Source organism: Lissotriton helveticus, chromosome 2_1 (assembly GCF_964261635.1).
Source record: "Lissotriton helveticus chromosome 2_1, aLisHel1.1, whole genome shotgun sequence".
In the NCBI taxonomy this organism is placed as follows: domain Eukaryota; kingdom Metazoa; phylum Chordata; class Amphibia; order Caudata; family Salamandridae; genus Lissotriton; species Lissotriton helveticus.
In genome coordinates, this window is record NC_136059.1 from 1,701,425,421 (window position 1) to 1,701,442,670 (window position 17,250).

Here is a 17,250-nt window from a genome sequence, read left to right on the forward strand (position 1 = left end):
TGTCTGTTTTACTGCCGGGATGGGATTACCCTCGGATGCGTTGGCGACTGCAACCTACGGCTCTGCTGGATGAAGTTTTTCGAATTGAACTGGGGGATGAGATCGCTGCCTTCTTCCCCCGAAACAAGGGCTCTGTTGCCTCCATCGAGACTATCTGGGAGGCGTTCAAGGTCACGATTAGGGGTCACTGCATGTCTAAGAGCTTTGGGGTGTTGCGTGACATACAGCGCACGATTCGGAAGCTTGAAGATGAGTTGAGGGCGTTGGAGGCGAGAATGGTGGAGGGCGATCACACTGCTGCACACGCTGAGTTCAGGGACAAGCTCACACACTATGAAGAGGAGGCGACCAGGGAGACCAGGTTCCGAAATAAACATTGGCAGGCGAGGAAATATTGTGAGGGCGATAGGCCCGGCAAGGCATTGGCCATGCTGACGGGCCCGTTGCGAGTAGGCAATACTGTCGTTGAAGTAGTCAATGGCCAAGGGCATACTGTCAGAGACTCGGACGACTTGCTAGATGCCTTTGTATCCCACTATCGCACCCTATATACCACAGTCACCACTCCTGAAGTCCAGTACGACGATTTTTTCCGTGACATAGCCTTATGCTGGTTAAGCGACGTCGACAGGCGATTCCTTGCTGCCCCTTTCGAATTGGAGGAAATAAGGGATGCCATCATGTCACTGCGTAATGGGAAGGCACCTGGCCTGGACGGTCTTCCCGCAGAATTCTACAAAACTTATGTGGATATCATGGCTCCGGTCCTCCGGGAGGTCTTCACAGAGTCCTTTGAGGACGGTGTTCTCCCTGGGTCCATGCGCGAGGTGGTCATCACCTCGTTGTTGAAACCTGGTAAAGCTCCCACATCCTGTGACTCGTATCGCCCCTTGTCGCTCTTGAATTGCGACGTTAAAATCCTGGCAAAAGTCCTAGCCACTAGGTTATCTCTCCTTATGACTCGGATAATACTACCCGACCAGTCTGGCTTTGTCCCTGGCCGCTCCACTTCGCATAATCTTCGCACCCTTTTTTCCCTACTTCATACAATTCATCCTGACCTCCCTGTTGCAGCGATTTTTTTGGACGCTTCAAAAGCGTTTGACTCCGTCGAGTGGCCTTATTTGTTTGCTGTTCTGACCCGCATGGGATTCCCCCCCATCTTTATCTCCTGGGTGCGTTTATTATATACCCGGCCTACTGCCAGGGTGCTGATCAATGGTCATCTCTCCACGTCGCTCGATATCTCCAGGGGCACGCGGCAAGGATGCCCTTTATCCCCCTTATTATTTGCAATCGCTGTCGAACCCCTGGCTTGCCGGATCCGCCAACTCCATGGTGAGGGAGCGTTTCGCTGCCTCCAACGCCAAATTGATGTCTCCCTGTATGCGGACGACATGACCTTGTTCGTTAAAGACCCAGTGCATAATCTGAACCCTCTACTCAGGGAATTCGTGGTTTTTGGCCGTTTGTCGGGGGTTCAGATCAACTGGACGAAATCCCAATTTTTTCCGCTCACGGCTGCTGTACCAGACTTTCCCCTGGATTACCCCCTGGAGCGATGCAGTTCTGATCTTAAATATCTGGGCGTACAGATATCGCGAGACAAGGATGAGATTCTTCGCTCTAATTATGGGGTGGCTATGACAAAACTCACTACCCTGGTTGACCGCTGGATCACCCTACCCATCTCCATGGCAGGCAGAGCTTCCCTGATCAAAATGGTGGTGCTCCCACGCTTCCTCTATCTTTTTCTTAATATCCCCTTTTACCCGGGGGCCTATTTTTTCAAGACACTACGATCGGAGCTGTGTCGACTCTTCTGGGGTGGCAAGAGCCCGCGACTTAAATGGTCACTGTTGATCCTGCCGCACGATAAAGGGGGGTTTGACCTCCCTGACTTCGAGGCCTATTATCTTTGTGCACAGGCACATTATGCGTACCACTGGCTTCGCCCTACTCCCTTTCTACCTCAGCTGGCGGTTGAGGACTGGATTGCCGCTCCCCTGCCATTGCGGGGTCTGCTGCACTGTCAGCCCTCCGCCATTACGACGCCTCACACGTCGGTCACATGCACTGTTGATGCTTGGCGACGACTGGCTAAGAGACTGCGTTGTGAACTTTTATACTCTCCCTTGCTGCCACTCACATATCATCCCGAACTCGCACTCCTGCAGGAGAAAGGCTTTCAGCGCCTTTGTGTGGCCCTGAAGGTCGTGTGCTGGGGGGACATGTTTACTGGGGGCCAATTTAAATCCGCTGATGCATTCTTCAAGGAACATGCACGCACCCCTCTTGAGGTGTTTTATTATTTGCGACTCCGCCAGGGCATGCGGGCAATACTCCCTGACTATCCTGCGGAGCCTGTTGTCTCGCCTCCACTTCATTTCCTGCTAACCTCGAGCGATGGTTCGCACTTGGTCTCGGGAATGTACCGCCATATCCGCGCGGATAGCCCGCAGCCTATGGCATCTGCGAGAACGCGATGGGCTTCAGAACTGGCAATCGACATTACTGAGGACCAATGGGTATACTGTTGTACTCTTACGGCTCGTATATCGGCGAGCAGTAGGCTCAAATTAATTCACTACAAATACTTACAGCGCTTGTACTATACCCCTGTAAAAAAATTTAAGTTTCACTTAGCTGACACTGATCGCTGTGACCGCTGCCGCGCAGAACATGCAGACTTCTTGCACCTAGCTTGGGAATGCCCCCCCTTACAGACCTACTGGCAGCAAGTACATGCCGCTCTTGAATCCATGATTGGGTCATCCATACAACCTGACCCCCTGCTCATGCTGTTGGGGCACACACCACATATTCCCTCAATACACAGAAAATTTGTGGACACTGCGCTCCTACTGGCGAAGAGGCGCGTAGCATGCAGATGGGGACGTGGCAGGGCTCCCAAGTTCAAAGAATGGATTGCTGATATGATATATAGTCAGGAGCAGCACACGACATTTACTGACCTACTTCCAGTACCCAGTAGACCGAGAGACATATGGCAGCCCCTGGTAACCTATCTTCTAGCCCGGAATGCTTGTGATGAAACACTACCGGGAGGTCCCACTGGTGATGGTGCTGGTAGCCTAGCGTAAGGTACCTCAGTCACTCGATCTTATGCTTTGCCTCAGCTATCGTGCCTACTGCATTGTCCATTGAATCTGTATGCTGTGATGCACTCCTACCACCTACATGATGTAATGTTGCTATTACTATTATGTTTCTCCTATGATTTTTCTCTTTTTTTTTTTTTTTGTTGCTTTTCTTTTTTACCCCCTGACGTATTGTGTATAACCCCAACGATTGCTCCCTGTGCTTGATGGCCACTGATCTGCTCCTGTTTCTGATGCATAACCTGCTTATTATTGCATTGTTGTTGCCCAAGCCGTTTAGGGGTAACTCACTGTGCTGAGGTTCCTGACCCCATTTTGATGTTGCTTTGTAAACCACAGACTCCGGCCGCTGTAATGTCGCTCTGTATGTACTGTCTTGTTTAAAAACCTTCAATAAACAAAGTTTCCAAAGAGATAGGCCGATAGTTGGCGAGGTCCACCGGGTCGGCTCCAGGTTTTTTCACCAGGGGCACCAAAACAGCCTCCTTAAAGGAGTTTGGTACCGTGCCCGTCTCAAGGGAGGTATTTAACAGAGGCAAAATGCAATCCGGCAAAGCCAGGCAAATGTCATGGAAGACAGAGGGGGGACAACAGTCATTGGGCGAGCCAGATTTGACTCGGGCAATGAGTTTGGCCAGAGTGGCAGGGTCAAGGACGGGGAAGTGTGACAGTGAAAATGGGTTTCCAGGAGAGGAAGCTGATATGGCGGCGGGAGAGGAGAGAGGAATAGTATTCTTGATCTTAATAATTTTTTCAATGAAAAAACTATTTAAGGCTTTGCAGGACTCTTGGGTAGGGGCCTGAGAAGGAAGGGTGCTGGCATCAGACGTGAGCTCACTCATGACTCTGAAAATCTCCTTGGACTTGTTGGGGGCAATGAGGATCCTTTCAGAGATATGTGAGGATTTTGCTGCTATAATTGCACTTTTATATTTTTTCCGTGCAGCGACGTATACCTCTCTATCAATGGGCGAGTAATTAAGTCTCCACCTACGCTCCATCTGGCGCAGTTCACGTTGCAGAGTTTTCAGGGTGGTATTAAACCACCTATGTGACTTGCTGTGCCGGGAGCGAGGGAATCTGGAAAGGGGGGCGAAATGGTCGCTGGCTTTAGTAACCCAGCTGGAGAAGTCATCCTCCAGTGTGTGGACAGTCGCGACACTACGCGGCGGAGGCGAGCATCAGCCAAGAAGGAGAGAAAGCCTTGAGAATCAAGGGCGCTCCATTTGCGACCCCACCCACCACAGAGGGACCTTTACGCGACCCCTGACTGTGATCGCGGTGTCGATCATGTAATGGTCCGACCAGATACAAGGAGTGATCACAGGGCAGGAGAGCGTGAGGTTGTGGGTCCAAATATGGTGTAGAATGTGGCCCCTGATATGGGTGGGAGAAGTGACAAGTTGAGTCAGGTTAAGGTTGGAAAGAACTTCAAACAGCTCAGACGCATGAGGGCCAGCGTCGCTATCATTGTACCAATAGTTGAAGTCGCCAAAGATAGCGACTCGGGCAGGTGAAGTAATCAAGTTGGCTAGCTGTTCGCTAAAAGCGACGGGAAACAGAGGCATAGAATGGGGGGGGCGATAGAGAACAATAAGGGTAAGAGCTCCCTCCCCAGTTTCGAGACTGATGATAAGATTATCCACATCAGCGAGGGTGAAAGAGGACGTGGAGATGAATTTAAGCTCCTTTCGTATGACAGCTGCCACCCCTCCACCAGCGCGACCCGAGGGTCGGTTCATATTGAGCATATAGTAGTCGGGGGGGGCATAGAATCATCAGTCAGCCAGGTCTCGGTGATTAGAAGGATATACGTTAGGTTTCCTCCCCTTATACTGTGATTGCCAGCTTGTAACTCCGGGCCATGTAACAAATTACCACAAAGAACCAAAGGTGTAGGCCAAGATGCAAGTTCTATATTGAGAAAATCCAAAATCTGTGCCTCATCCAGATTTGAACCAAAAACAGAGCATATAACAAATTTAGTAGAGCCAAGCGGCACATTCCGTAACCACCCAGCGCCTATATTTATCAGTCAGTATCCTACTGACTTATGTATATTTGACTTTGCCAAAATGACCACCCCTCGGGTTTTGGTACCCTGTTGCGTGCCGACTAATACTGTATTGCCCAGTTCTACCAGCACCCCTTGCTTAGCCCAGGAAATATGAGTCTCCTGTAAACACACCACGTCGGGTTGTATTACTCATAACTCCTATCACAACTCTAAAAGAATAAGCAGTCTTGCAGCCATCAACCTTCCTCTCTTCTGATCCAGAGGTGAATCCACACATCTGACACCTTCAAACGAACTAATATGAAAATCAGCAATATGAGGATCTGCACAAAAACTTCTTGCACCAATTCTGACCCAAAGTGGCTTTTCTTTTTCCCCCTGACTCTGCCCACCTGTGCAACCCCCGACACCTTCCCCTGTGTCCCGCACCCCCCTGACTAATCTCCCTGCACCCTACCATCCCACCCTCCCTGTGAGAACCCACTCCCCTCCCAACAACCGAGACGTAGGGACCCAATGGTCTGGTGTGATGGGAAGCTCTCCTCGCGCCCCCCAAAAATCCCCCCTCACATCTCCTGCCGAGTCTCAATAGCACCCAACGCAACCCTTAGATATTTATCCCAAAACCAAGTTGGTTCCCATTTATTTAGCCTAAATTGTTTGCAACTACTCCTTGGCTTGCACCTCAAAAGAGAAAAACTGTGACCTTTGCAAATGACCTTCAATTTTTCCGGATTAAGGAGAAACACCTGGGACTCTTTACCCTGTAATAATGGCATTAGTTGCAGCAATGGCCAGCGCTTCTCAACAATCGCATGACAAAAATCAGGTCTAACAAAAAAATAATTCCCCTTTCCTGCCCTTTTCTTGTCTGGCCGTGCAAGATCATAAACCGCGTGTTGGGCAAAGAAATTATTTAGACAGAATAAAATTGCCCTAGGCTTAGATGCTGTCTGTCCTGGATGCTGGAGCTGTTTGCAGGGGAATTGATGAGCTCTCTGAACTTTCAAATCCCAAGTCCAATGCTTCAGTGAAAAGTTCTACAATGAATTTCAGAACGCCAGACCCTTCCATGCCCTCGGTTATGCCAAGAACTCTAAGGTTGTTTCTCCTAAGGCAATTCTCTAATTCTACCAGTTTCCTTTTTGTGGCATCCGCCCGTAAGAGCCTTATGAACTACAAGCTCACCTTCCAGCGTTACAATTTGCGTCTCCCCCTCATTGATCCTCAGCAAATTCAGAACACGGCTTAGCGACACCCCGAATAGAGTTCTGTAGTTTGCGCCATGCCCCTTGGGTTCTTTGGCTCTCCATCCTTGTTTCCTCTCTATGCGCCATAATGCTCTGATAAATGAGGGAGAGTGAGATCTCCGTGGCTGCCAGTGGGCATGGGTAGTATGCATAGTCTCAACACACCCTCAATCCCTAGACCAGAGGAGAAAGAATAATCCCATGCAAGTCCCCCAGCGGCGTCTTTAGATTCTACCTCCAGCAGCTCCCTCTTTTTCCTCACTGGCACTCAAATTCAGGGAGAGGTGTGGCGCCGCGGCCAGGGCGACTGACGCTGGAATCTGGGGATCAGGGTTCGATCCCCGGGTCCGGCGGCAGGTTAGCCCAGCACCATGCGACTCTGGGCAATAGCTTGCTTAATCTTCCCGACGGCCCCCAGCGCCTAGAGACCCTAACGGGTGATTGTGAGCTATACAAATGTGGATTATTATTATTGTTAATTCAAACCCCACATTGCTGACAATACAAGAAAATCAATTTATCACTGCCAGGTAAGGAATGTCTATGGATCAGGACGTTCCAAAGCTGGCACAGTTAGTGTGTTAAAACTCAAGCTCAACATCTGTGATAGTATACGCCCCAGCCTCTCCACCTGCTGATAAGGGGAAGTGCTTGTCTCAGTTTACAGCAGTTCTTACTGACAAACATGCTTCATTGCAAACCTCCTTAGCACTTCTGCTGGGGGCAGAGAGCGACGTGAACAGTGCAGCACCTGCAGTGAAGGCTCTACATTGGTCCAGATATCTCCCTGGTTTGCATTTAAATAGACACCTGATCTTCAAGACTTCCTGGGATTGAATATATATACTGAAAAAAGGAAAAACAGATAACATGAAATGCCAATCTATTTTTTGGTTGAACACGTCATATGGGAGGGGGAGGGGAAGGGAGGATGAAAGTTGATTTTATGGCCAAGCACAGATGGGAACTAAGGTAATCTCTGCATAGGCAAGTCTTTTAAGACTTTCCATTAATGCATTTGATCACAAACACATCCCAGCATCTAGCAAAACATTCTTGATTCCATTGTTCCCACTCAATGAAATATCATCAATTAATCAATAATGTCCAGAAAATTTGCCAGTGAAATTAAAAACATTCTACACAAAGCCGATTCTGTAGAAGCAATGATTGGGACTGGACTAAACGAAATACGGACCCGTTTCTAGGTAAAATGTAACCCTGGACGGAGTTCGCGGAGTTGCACTACGCGAAACTCCGCGAGGTGGCAAAAAAACTCCGTTGCACTACGTGGAGCTCCGCAAGCGGCAGAGTTCCATAGAAAAATGCAGTTTGCGGTGATTGCACAGTGCCGGATGCTTGTAACCACTGCAATCATTGCGAACGGTCGCTTGCACAGCGCAAGCGGTCCCTTCTTTCCTTTTCCGCCGCTCGAGTAGATTTTTACTCGAGCTGCAGCTTTCTCAACGCAAACGGCCGTTTCTCAACGTGAGCATACAAGACCACTTGAAACGAGAAACCTGACATCCCCGCTTTGAGAAATTGCGCCTGGATGTTAATTTTCCACACTCGCGCTCGCCAACTTGGTGCTACGATCGCGAATAAGGAAAAATCTCGCCGGGACATTGATTTTCCTCGCTCACAGTCGCCAACTTGACTAACTCGAGCAAGGAAAAAAACTCCGCTGAGCGGAGCTGAGTTTTCCGGAACTCCGCGAGCTCCTCGTAACGCGGAGTGTAGAAAACTCACCGCCGAGGGTTAATAAAATGACTGAAAAAGCAGCCTTCTTTTCGATTTCAGTTTTCCACCTAGAAAACTATCTCCCCTTCATCCAATAGGGAAGTCCCCGACCTTGCAGAGGTACTGAAGGAGCATTAATTGCAAGATGGGAAGATCTCAAGAATACAGTAGCAATCGGAGTTGCTTCACTCTCCCTTGACATCTCAGCAGCTTTCAAAACCACAGACCAACTTCTACTGAAAAAAACGAAAGGAAGGATGACAGAAAGCGGACCTTGCATGGTTTCAGTACTAATTCACAGCTATAACTCAAGTTGGATCACATACTCGATTCCTGTAAGCACCATCCTCGGCAAATGTTCCTCAAGGCACCACCATTGCACCTCTTCTATGAAGTGTATTTACTCATCTCCTCTCTCTGAATTTTTCAACTCTTTTTAACTTCCACTTTGCAAAAACGCTGACAACACCCTAGTGAAATCACGCTTAGGCTAGGCCAACAGACTCCAAATTGGGCTTGCAAGGCATCTAAACAACAAATTTGAAGGAATTCAGAATGCTGCCATTAAGTGAGTTATTTGCCTGAATAGACGCGATCACATCACACTTGTCCTCCATGCCCTACATCGGTTTCCTAGTGTAAGATGCATCTCCTTCTACCTCCTCTACATTTCAAACAGAGAAATAAATATCAATGTACTGAATTTTCTACAATTCAAATTCTGCACCTAAACGAAGAACTTTAGGTCACCAATTGCAGCACTGTTTATTATCCATCCCTCTTTTAAAAAGAACCTGGTATGGGCATAATCATTTTCCCAATACAAAGTTGTCAACTATGAAATAGCTTAAAAAAATTAGCACAATCAGAATCCACCTGAAGTTCATAAAAACTGACAAAAAGTCCCAAAACCTTGCAGTACAACTTCCTGAAGATCATATAAAAAGTTCAGGTCAAGATTTTGGCAAAATTATTCCCGATTCAGCCACAAATGTTAAAGTGCAAAAAGCTTCTCCACAAAGTCCCCTTACGGTGTTGTAAAGTCAAGCTCCCAAGGAAACAACATTGACAGGGTCTTATAGATCTGGCAGAGTGATCGCCCCCTGCCTTCTCCAGTGATGCAGCTGCAGTAGTCCAAGTAACCTGAGACCATCACTGATGCCTGAGCCTGTGCTGGAGAAGAACTGCTTCCACAAAACAGGAGAGGACAGGAGATCCCAAGAAGCAGATTACTGCAATCTGTAGTGGCACCTTCCCACTATCTTTGAAGAGAACTAGCTCTGGGCTCTCAGAAAACTGATAAAGACCAGGACTTACTGTGTTACAGAGCAATGATGGAAATTCCAGTTGGGATCAATTTCACCATGTGTTTTTGCTGAACGTAAATAAGGAGGCAGCCATAAACTCCCCGGAGCTTAACCTTTCTCCTGAGTGCCCAGCAGTTTTCAATCACTGTCACTGAAGAGCAGACAGAGTTCTTTAAGAGCCTAGAAGGCTTCTTATTTAAAACCCCACTCCTAGTACCAGACTGTAGGTCACTAGGATCCTTTCAATACCAGCTTTTACTCGAGTTAGCATCACGAAGTAAGACTTCAGGCCCTGAACCTTAATTGCATGTCTCCTGACCGCTGGCAGCAATGCAGCATGGTGACGACACTGCCTCTTCCCTGCTGGGACAAACCTTCCTGCTCCTGCAACAAAACGCAGCAGAGGTGGATGAGTATCATACTTACAGGTACCAGCCACACTGAACTACCAGTGCAGCAGCACCAGGCATGTCCACTCAGCACATCTGACACACAACTGCGTCAGGTGAGCCATGATTAACTTAGGGATGCCATGAATGCAGTATTCCGGACATCTGTGAGCAGCAACTTTCTGGAAGTCGTCAGTTAGTGCCATTGACAAAGCAGACTGGGCTAAGCAGAGCCTTCGACTTTATTCCTTACAGGCACTGTCTAATGATCTCATTATGGTGTAGATAAGGGTTAGAACAGCAGGGCTTGCCGCTCTATTGCACATCAACCAGTACAGAAGGCAAGATATTTTCTTGCTCGAAGGGGAGTCCCCAAACCTTTCAGCAATAAGAGCTGCTTACGTTCAAAGAAATGTATCCAGAGCTACTTGTATTGTTATTAGTGTAGTAATAGTGTCCACATCAGACAGTTGGTGGCCTCCACGTCCAAGATTACTAGCAGTGATCAATTCAATTAGTCCGGCATGTCAGCCAGCAGCAATGTAAACAAGCATTGGCATAGCCAATAGGTCTCGCTTTTGGGACCTTATGTGTTTATTAATACATTTTGGCTATATTGTAGAGTATTATGGCTGATATGTTTTATGTAGAAAAGTTGTAATAAAAAGGGTTATATGTGGTACTTAGTGGTATTATGTGGAGTGTATTGATGTTGCATTGAATATAGTGTTATTATGTGGTGTGTAATTATGTGGTACTGAGTGTTATGTGTAGTGTATTTATATTGTATCGAGTGTAGTTATACATTTGTGGTTTGTGGCACTGAGTGATATGTGGCTTGTATTAATGTTGTATTGAGTTGAGTGTAATTATGTTGTATGTAATTCTGTTATTTAATTTTGTCATCCTATGGGAGTGGGATTTCTAGCTGTGCGCGATATTCGGCTTCAAATGAGCATTGGAAGGAGGTTCGGCACCATTTTACGTGCTCTGTCGAATGTGTTTCTATCCATTTATTAGACACAGAGGCTCGACCTAAAAAATAAGTAATGGAAAGACGGGCCATTTACCAGCAGTGCCCTGTTGTCATCGCTTATTTTTTAGCATGCGTTCAGACAATTAATAAAAACAGCAACATGTATCAGTCAAAGTCTGTGGCAGGGCACAGATGTGCGATAATCAGTCACCGCGCATTTCCACTCTCTTTATCCTAAGTACAGCACTGGGAACGGCCTCTTAAATGTAGTCAGAAAAAGCTCAAAAGCCTAAAATAGACACGCTTCATAATAATTGTAGTTGTTGCAAAAAAATCTTCTTTTCAGGACATGTTTAGATGGGCCAAGACAGGCCCAGACTATGAACCCTTTCGAGCCACCTGCTCTCTAAAACACTTCCTGGGTGTTGAAATGGTCTCATTGTTTGCAACTAGATTGCGTATTTGCCGTTTAACTCTGTGACTCGATGTGGATTGTGAAACGTGAAGTGAACATTTTCTTAACTAAACCGAATGGTGTTCCTGCAAAATCTCACTACACTGCGAGCAGGATTTCGACCTGCACGGGAAAACCCCATTGGATTTCGAGTCCAACGAATTAACCACTCTGCCATCGCAGCTTATGAGCATGACGTCACTGTTGTATACGAGTACTGAGACACATGGCGACAGTGTGTACTCTGCATCTTTGTATAAGTAAAGCACAATGAAGCCTGGCAGATATGCTAGACACTGCACATTGTGACCCCCACACATATGATACACTGTAAGGCGAACAGCCTTTAAATATACACAGTATGCATCAGCCCTAACGGTTAACGTATACAAACACGGTACACTGCTGTAAGCAGCAGCCCACATGTATACTCTGAACCCAGTAACACTGGCAGCTGACCTGTAGACATACTGCACAGCACACAACACACTCTAACCTTAACAACCCCTACGTATGCACCGAACTCTGCAACTCACAGAGCGCCTATGTAAACTCTGACATCGCAACTCTGGCGGCTGACCTGCACATACGTTACACACTGAAAAACTAACAGATTTTACACATACACTGTACACCTATCTCCCATGGCCTACATATACAAAATTATTGATTGTAGCTGTCACAGCCCTGGGATGTACAATGAACGCAATAACACAGCGCCCGTGAGAGTTTGGCATTCAGTGCAACTTTAAAAGCACAGCATACACGTAGCAGCCACAAGGACAAAGGGCTTTAAGTGGGATGAAAAAACTGGGGGAAGTATGCCTAAAGAAACTAACAAACAAAAGAAAGAAAATACCCGCAAAGTGTTTCCCTTGCGGGAGCGAGCAAGGGCACCATCTGTTTGAAAGTTAGTTACAAACCAATGTCGCCAAAGCTCGCTCCTGCAAGGGAATCGTCAAACGTCCACACGTTGCCATTGAAAGCAATGCAAAGCGTGCACATTTTTGGGCGAAAAAGCAAATCCATCCCTAAAGGTCTCCTCCTATGCAGCGCATGCGCGCTGCCTAGGAAAGACCTAAAAAGGCTGGTAAAATGGAATGCTTCTACATACACAACAGCCATATCTGCAATCCCCCTGGCGCCAAGGTAATAATTTTAGGAATAAGTCCCCATAGAGCTGTGTGACTTATCACTCAAATATCAGCTTTAAATCCATTTTGGTACTTCAATATTTTTTCACCAAACATCAGCTTCATGGAGCTAATAAACAATAACCACCATAGTTCAGATTCAATGCCGTGGCAACCATAGATAGTCTCTTGTTGTCAAATATTGAGGTGCAGTTCAATCCTTGGTCCAACTGTGAACGAAGATATTTATGTGCTGTTACAACTTCTCTAATTTTATAGTGCCCAAGTACTCTCTATATATAACTGGTTTGCACACAGAACCTTTGTTTTTCCCCAGTTAAATTCTGAGGTTATTCTTGGCATAGCGATAATGAAAGCTTGGGCCTGTCTATCAATATAATGCCATTGCATATAACAGAGAACCTACATGTATGCAGCCCAACATTCAAGACATTCTGCACTCCCGTCTTCATTTACAAGAATACTTAAATGCTAAATGGTAGTTAGGCAAGGAAGCAGCTTTATTGAACGACTAGATGGCTTTCAATCAAATCGGAACTCTTCTTTTTTGTGCTTGCAGAGCTCCCTGTAAATGATGTGTAAATCTAAAGCTCTCTAATAATGTGGTCAAACCACCCTGGAACTCCCTTGACTATCATTTTCTCCCACAGTTGATTTTTGTCCACAGTGTCAAACGTTGTAGAGAAGCTCAAATACACAATGCTGCGATCCAGCCTTGCCATGGACTTCCTTGGAGGTCATCATTGTAAGAGCTGCCACATTCTACACTGTTGATACACCTACCAGAACCCAGTTTACACTTTCGGGAAAATTTTACATTGGTCCACCCATTCTATTAGATAACACATTAGGACTTTGTCGGTATTTTAGCGGACGGCCACAGCATTGCTAGAAGGCCAGTCATATCTTCCTTCTGTACTGAAACGCGAAACCTTTCCATATTTCTGGGAACTTACCGATTTTTAGGTAAGCATGAAGTAAAGTTGTCAGCAATGGCACCCAGCAATACACTTGCTGCATACTTGATGAAGTAGATGATCCATTGGAACCTCAAGCCTTAAAATTCTAAAGGCCCAGGATAATCTCTCCAATTAAGTCCTCCTCTGCAGTCACAAATGGGATTTAAGAGGGAGAAGCTTCCAGTTGGGTGTACACAATTTTTACATGGAACAAGGGTGCTAAAATTCCAACCCATTCGTTGTGTGGAGTCCCTACATTTGACTGGTCGACTTGCTAACCATAAAAAACATCTGTGACCACCTGCCAAAACAGCTTTCTTAATTTGTGTTTCCTATAATTGAAAACATTATTGCATTTCTTCTTTAGCCCCTTTAATCTTAAACCCTTATCCACTGGAGCCATTCTAATAGACCTCCTATAACTGCGAATTTCCATAAGACAATTTCTTTGCTTCTTCCTTATTTCCAGATTAAGCAACTCCAGGGAACTAGCCCTGTTTTGTGGAACCCTCCCAGGGTTTACAGCCCCCGCCCCCCTAGCCAACATCCAACTTGACTACTTGTGACCACTAGCACTCTGTAACCGATTTTTGAACTGTTATTCCTCCATGGTTAAAAACGTCTGCCATGATACAAATCTAAAGACAATTGTGTTTGGCAAATCACTAGGTTTTCTTATGTTCCCTGGAACTTCGCTCTTTAACTGGCCATTAATTAATCTCCGCTCCATAGGGGCCATAACATAAATTTAGTTCCTCTTCTATCAATTGTAGGTTTATTAAACATCAGCGACATATGTAGTCAAACTCTGCAATGGCCTCACGCTGAATTACAATTGCTGTAGAACTGGCATTAAAATTGCCCCTTAATATAACTGAATTAAGCAAATTATTGTGTTCCAAACAATTACACAGCTCTAGTAGTTCAGCATATATTGATTCATCATGCTGACTTCCAGGGATAAGTAACAATTGACCATCACCATTTCAGCAGTGCATATTGACTGGGTACAGAAAATAATAGCCACAGTTAGAACACACACAGTAACACATCTAAGGATTGTAGTGAATCGGTTAGTAGTCCACTCTTTGGGTGGTTCCATACCAGGGGAGTAGCAGCATTTCAAAATATATCAAAATCATCCAGTGTTGCAACCTCATATTCCCAGGTTTTGTGTAGTAAACACAAAACAGTTTGACTAAGAAAGGTCATACTCTTTGAAATGTGCATATGTCACGCTGGCCTGCTGAATTCCATGAATTGAAATAAATGCACCCATGCTTCTGCACCTCATCAGTTTGATCTAAATATTCTTGCTACCACACACACTTTTGTCTGAGAGTGCCAGCCAGCCAGTCCCACCGGGGGTTGGGAATTCATGGGCATTATTGGACAAAGGTTTAGCCTTACCACCTTCCTAAAGTACTTGATCATCATAGTGTTATAGATTTTGCACTGCGTTTTCCAACCTCACCAAAACTGGACAACATTTGAATTTCAGCCTCGGAAACGAATGACTAGGATAGGTTTATTCCCACCTTTTATACCAATGGGAAGAGACACTTTGTTAATGCCCTTTTCATTATCCCCAGCTAAGAGGTTAGGCCCCTTTCCAAACTAAAATGTTCCACTGCATCAGGAACATAGGTAGAAAGGATGTCATGTCGGAGTATATGTAAGGCCTTGATATACTACTCAAAGAGACTTAGGTAAGCTTAACTATAGTACTTTTTCGAAAAGGAAAGGGGACAAAAAACACCTGATCAATATCATCAGACTTAATTTCTCTCAAACTTTATTACATGATTTAAAATCTCCACTAAGTAATCAAAATTGACTCTTCTGGAAATTGAAATATGGGATGTATTAGAAAATGGCGATGTTCAGCTTTATTACTCTCAGAGGCGGTCACAAGTTTAAAAGCAGTCCTTTGCCCTAGGTAACAATCTTCTGTAGCATAAGGACAGATTTTTACATGGCCATGTTGACTTGTTAGAGTTTAACAGCCTCTTCCCCCTACTTCCGCTTGAAGTATCTAGAGCTAGGCAGATTATGCCTAGGGGCTGAAGCCTTAACTTTCTTGAACTCGGTGGATCAATGCTAATATTTACTGGTGGCTTAGATTTGATCATTACACTAGGTTCCTCTACTGCAGATTCCACTTTTTCTTCTCCATTAGATTGATTGTTACTTGCTGAGGCTCTGGCGAGCTCTACATTACACTTTGTTTCCCTGCATTTTGAAGTAACTTTCCAATATGTTTGTTTATTTAGCCACTGGGTTCAGAAGTCTTTTTTCTCTCCCCCCCTTTTCTTGGCTTTATAACCACTTTACTACTATCTTCATTGTTTGCAGCACACTGGAGCCAATGTTGATCGAGTCACCGTGACATAGTTGATCAACATTCTTGGAGGCACATGTCTCATTTTCAATGACATTTTCCTCACTAGGCATTGGAGACCACCGTGAGATATGACACTAACTCGCAAAATGTTTGTGAGAACATCTGATCCTTTATTCAGATGTTAATCAATATTTAAAACTCCAAAAGACATTGAAGTAGCGCTGCCCCATCATATTGGCATCCTCAGATATGGCACCTTGAATTTTAGAAGGTTCTGTCACCATTATTGCACAATTACTAGGAGAAAAAGTTTATTCTGCTAGCCAGAATGGCCCAGATCCAGTCTCTTTATGTTAATACTTTGCAAGGAAAAATAGGTTTTAGTTAGATCTTCCAATTGGCTGTGGATTTGATCAATAGCTTGACCTTGCCTGTAGTGTTACTGGGACAACCAGCCTAAGAGTGATCCCTTGTTGGAATCTCAAGTTAAGCCTTGATTCACACTGATTGCCAGGTGTAGTTACTGGTTACTCTATCCATAGGCCATATCTTTTGCTACATATTTGTCAAGGGCAGTCTCCAGTGTGGAGCAATTGTCAGTCCTGTCTCTTGCCTTCAATGCAGTTTGTTAAGCTGCTCAAAGTCCAATTCAAAGTTGATGGTAACTGGTGTTGTATACTGCTCCAAAGCTACGCCATTCTGGGGTTCCTTGTCTCTTTCTAATTGTCATGCTTTCTTATGGCATTAAAGAGGTCACACAATTTCTGTTTCAAGAAACGTTTGAGTGTGTCCCGTGACGGTGAGGTAGAACTGTCTTAAACCAACACTCACTTTGCTGGACCTGCTGGACCAACATTATGTTAAGGGTGTATAGCAGTACTGATCATGACCAGTTTGAAACATATTACTGCCAATATACAATAGGGTCAACCCCAGAGCTAGGTCTCCTAGACGTCCATATTCATTTTATTTTGGAACGTTGTTTGCTAAATCATCATTCAGAGCAACAGACTTCAGAATGCTCATGTCTCTTTATTAGACACAGCTAACAGAGTTGTATGTACATTGGTATTCTAAAGCACAAACCTAGCTGGCTAACAATTGAGTGCTGTTAAGGGGGCAAGCCCCAATGGTTATCCATTGGGGCAGGGGGACAAAAGGAGATGGCAGAGCTAGTGCAAGATTTGAAAAATTAGCCTATCTGAGGTTGTGTTTCTTTAAAAGGTGAGTGTTGAGTTTTTCTTATATTGTAGAAGGGATAATAGTGTTCTGATGCTGGGAGCATAAGACAAGACTGCTTGTTTCTTGCTTTCTCCTTCCTCCAGCCTTTAGTCTGTAATCTGGTGATTTTGGAGTTCCTCACCTGACATTGATGTAGTTGGTGCTCAACAGAAGAATTATTAATTTTACAAGCACTGTGAGCCTCTTTTGTGGTCAGTGAGCCACTGCTGGAATTTCTAGCTCTTTTCCTTGATTTTCTCGTCAATCCCATGTTTGTATGGGTCCCTTGGGTGGTACATGGGTATTCTCGTGCTACC

The 17,250-nt window shown here is 45.3% G+C and overlaps 1 non-coding gene across 1 annotated transcript; it reads right to left on the reverse strand.

The window, feature by feature from the left end:
* Nucleotides 1-11,357: 11,357 nt before the first annotated feature.
* On the reverse strand, nt 11,358-11,439 carry TRNAS-CGA (transfer RNA serine (anticodon CGA)). Its single transcript has one exon. It is a non-coding gene; the product is annotated as a tRNA-Ser (tRNA).
* Between the last annotated feature and the right edge of the window lie 5,811 nt (nt 11,440-17,250).